Below are 4537 nucleotides of genomic sequence, written 5' to 3'. Positions count from 1 at the left end.
TAGTTTTGTAAGCAATGGCCCAGCTGTCTTCCGAAGGGCTACAGCATCTTATACTCACACCAACAGTGAATAAGAAGCCTTGTCCCATACCCTTGCCAACGTCTGCTGCTTGAAGTGTTTTGGATTTTAGCCATTCTGTTTAGTGTGTAGCGATATCTCACTGCTGTTAGAATGTGTAATTGTCTATGGATGCATAGCACAGAGTATCTTTTTGTATGCTTATTTGACAAATGTGTATCTCCTTTGGTGAGGTGTCCAGATCTTTTGTCCATTTTTAAATTGGACTATTTGTTTTCTTATTGTTGAGTTCTAAGAGTTCTTTATATATTCTGGATAAAACCACTTAATCAGAAAGTATTTTTTCCAATAGCTCGTCTTCCTATTCTTTCTTTTCTGGGGGGTGGGGGTGGGGGTGGGGTGAGGATTATGTATGTATGTGGGGTGTGCATGCATCCAAATGTTTAAATGTTATGTAAGTGCACATGTATGTGTGTAGGTACACACACATGTGCACTTGTGTGTAGAGGCCAGAGGTTGACATTGGGTGTCTTCCTTGAACATTCTCCACTTCATTTTTTGATGCAAGATGGCTCCAAGAACCCAGAGCTTAAATCTTGCCGCCATCTCCCATCTCCATCTCTGGTGTGCTAGGATGACAGGTAGGCTGTCATGCCCATCCAGCTTTTTACATGGATAAAGACTACATTGGTGTTGGCCATTCTGGACCTTTTGGCTCTCCACATATGCTTCAGAATCACCTTCCCAGGCTCTGATATAACCTGCTGGAAATTCTACTGCAGTTGTCCTGGGGCTGGGGATGAAGCTTGGATGGTAGAGTGCTTGTCTAGCATGCACAGAGCTCCGTGTTTGATTCCCAGCACTGAACAAATCCAGAATGACGTTGAACATCTCTAATTCTAGCACTTGGTGGGCAGAGGATCAAGCGTTCCCAGATCAGCCAGGTGTGGTGACAGGCACCTTTGATCCCAGCATTCAGGAGGCCGAGGCAGGTGGATCCCTGTGAGTTTGAGGCCAGCCTGGTCTACAAAGCAAGTTCCAAGATAGCAAGGACTACATAGAGACTACCTGTTTCAACAACAACAATAACAAAAAGATGTAGAAAAGTTCACTTGGCTAAATACAATACTTATTAATGAATAAAAAATGAAAAACAAAAACTCTCAAGAAGTGAGGCACATTTTTTTTTTTTTTTTCCGAGACAGGGTTTCTCTGTGTAGTTTTGCGCCTTTCCTGGAACTCACTTTGTAGACTAGGCTGGCCTCAAACTCACAGAGATCCACCTGCCTCTGCCTCCCGAATGCTGGGATTAAAGGCGTGTACCATCACCACCTGGTTTAGGCACTTTTTTTTTTTAAAGATTTATTTTTTTTACTATGTATACGGAAGAGGGTGCCAGATCTCATTACAGATGGTTGTCAGCCACCATATGGGTGCTAGGAATTGAACTCAGGACCTCTGGAAGAGCAGTCTTAACCTCTGAGCCATCTCTCCAGCCCGGTTTAGGCACATTTTTAACTCAATCACAGAACATCATAAAATCTCACAGCTAACACTATTCTTTTTATTTATTTAGTTGTTTTAAGACAGGGTCTCTCTATGTCAACCTTCCTAGTGCTGCAACCCTTTCATATGTTCCTCATGTGGTGATCCTCAACCATAAAATTATTTTCATTGCTCCTTAATAACTGTAATTTTGCTACTGTTATGAATCATAATGTAAATACCCATGTTTTCTGATGGTCTTAGGTGACCCTCATGAAAGGGTTGTTTGACTTGCAAAGGAGTCCTGGCCCCACAGGTTGAGAACCATGACTCTATGTTTTCCTAGAGCTCACTATGTAGACCAGGATGGCCTCAGATTCAGAGATCCTCCTGCTTCTCCCAAATGCTGGGATTAAATGTGTGCATCACCACATCTGGCCTCTGCATCCACTGACGTGGTCATGAGAGTTCTTTCTTCTCTGGTCTATTGATGTAATTAATCAGATTGACTGAACGGATTTTCCAGTGTATAGGCAGACTTGTGGGCTCGGGATGACTCATACCTGGCAGTGGTCACAGTTACTTGACACACTGTTGGACTTGATTTGCCCTCGTGAAAAGATTGGTTGAACTGACATCAGGCCAGGACAATGGACTTGACAGATATCCCTTGAAGACAAGAGGGTGTTTGCAGAGTGTTTGCCTTCATATTCCAATAAGTATTTCCTTGAATAGATGTCAGATGAAGGAGTCATCTAAAGACCGAGTCCTCAGATACCAGGAACTACTCAAACACTCTTTGCACAAAAGAAGTTGGGTTGAGGATGTTGGCCACACACTGCTTGCCTCAAGTTCTCAGAATTGTTACTGAACTCTATTTTTAGTATGCCCTCAGATTTTGAAATTGGTTACACAGTAACAGATATGTTCTTTTGTTTTGATTGTTATTCTTACACAAACACCTAACTGCCTTTGTTTGATCATTCAATAGGGCATCAATAGGGCAGACTTAGCTGCCCGGCTCAGTGAGCCTCTGTGGTTGAGTCCTTGCTTTCTGCTAAATCTCATTTCAGGTGTTTGTTGGTTTGCAACTTGGATCTTTCACATCCAGTGTTGAGCATGTTTAAAATGCATGTTCATGAGAGATGTTAGTCTATAATTTTCTTCTCTTATGATATCTTCGGTTGTTTGTTTGTTTGTTTTTTGTTTTTTTGGACAGCGTTTCACTACATTGCCTTAGGCGGATCTTGAACTTGCCTGACACCCAGGCTACCTAGGACTCACCATTCCCCTATGTATTAGTTGCTTTACCTATTGCCAGAACAAACACCGGACAAGAGCGACTTGAGAGGAAAGGGTTGAGTTTGCTTCGTAGTTCAAGAGAGTAATATATCATGGCAGGAAAGCAGAGCATAAAGCGGAAACTGGAACGATGCTGGTGCTGGGCTTGCCTTCCCCTTTAAATAATCTTTTAACAGTTATTTATTTTGTGTTTGGCCTCCAACTTGCAACAACCAAGGATAGCCTTGAACTTCTGACCCTCTTGCCTTGACCTCCTGAGTGCTGGGATGGTAGACAAGTATCATGAGACTGAGCTTACTCGGGACTGGGAACTGACTCCAGGGCTTCAAGCATGCTAGGTAAGCACTCGACCAGCTGAACTACAGCCCCAGCCCAGCCTCATGTGTTTAGATGTGTATTAGGGGCATAGACATAAGCATTTTAATGTCTTCTTGGAGAATGGACGCTTTGGTCATTGTGTGATGGCTTTGTTACCCTTGACAACTTTTCTTGCCCTGAAATCTGATCTCTCTGAAGTTCATAATGGTACATCATCTCTATTCATTGTTATTGTTTATGTAACCTTATATTTAAAGTAGTTTTTTTCTAAACAACAGAGTGCTGTGGAAAAATCCTTTTGTATGCTGTAAATATGTATTGCTCTCATTGTTAATAAAAAGCTTATTGGCCACTAGCCGGGCAGGAAGAGATTGGGCAAGATAGCCTGAGACAGAGAGAATGTTGGAATGAAGAACGGCAGAGTCAGAGAAATTGCCAGACAGATGGAGATGGAGTTGGACATACAAAATGGGATAGAGGTAAATGCCATGAGCCTTGGGATAGCACATAGATTATCAGAAATGGGTTAAGTGGTAAGAGCTAGTTAGTAACAAGCCTGATCTATTGGCCGAGAATTTATAAGTAATCTTAAGTCTCCATGTTGGTTATTTGGGTGGTTGGGACAGGAAAACTCCACCTACAACAGAGTTAGGCCATGTGGAGTTTTTTGATTTTTTTTAAAGATTTATTTTATTTTTAAATTATATGTATGTCATTGTGTCTTTGCATGTGAGAGCAGGTACCCAAGTTGACATGGCCAGGAAGTGTCAGATCCCTTGGAACTGGACATGGATCCTGGAACTCAAACTCAGGTCTGCTGCAAGAATATTACACACCCAATCACTGAGCAGTCTCTCTAGCCCTAGGCCATGCTTTTTAATTCATTATAGCTTTTTCTTTTTACATTTATGTACTTTGTGTGTATACTCTCAAGTATGGGTGTGACACAATGTATATGTTGAGGTCAGTAGACAGCCCTCAGGGATAGGTTCTCTCTCCTTCCACTGTGTGAGATTCAGGGACTGAACTGAGGTCATCAGGCTTGAGAGTGACCACCTCTGCTCACTGAGCCATCTCTTTTACCTGGTGTAGCAGGCCACTGATGTTTAAAGTGATGAGTGGTCTGCTCGGATGAATAATTACCAGGGAGTTTTCTTGAATTATTCTTTGCTCCTATTCTATCTTTTACCTTTCCCCTGCTGTTGGTGGTTTTTCTGTGCATCGCATACAGTTTTGTTTTCACTCCTTTCTTAGCTTCTGGTACAGTTGGTTTTTATGAGTGTCTTAGGGTGTGTGCTCTCTCTATAGTGATTAATCCACGTCTACTTTAAAATGCTACCTCCCTCTGTGAGAAACACGAATAACAACAGGCTCTTCCCAGCTCCACCCTCCTCTCCTGTCCCGGCTGTCATTC

The sequence above is a fragment of the Peromyscus maniculatus genome, chromosome 8, assembly GCF_049852395.1.
Source record: "Peromyscus maniculatus bairdii isolate BWxNUB_F1_BW_parent chromosome 8, HU_Pman_BW_mat_3.1, whole genome shotgun sequence".
NCBI lineage: Eukaryota > Metazoa > Chordata > Mammalia > Rodentia > Cricetidae > Peromyscus > Peromyscus maniculatus.
Note: the sequence above shows the minus strand (reverse complement) of the source record.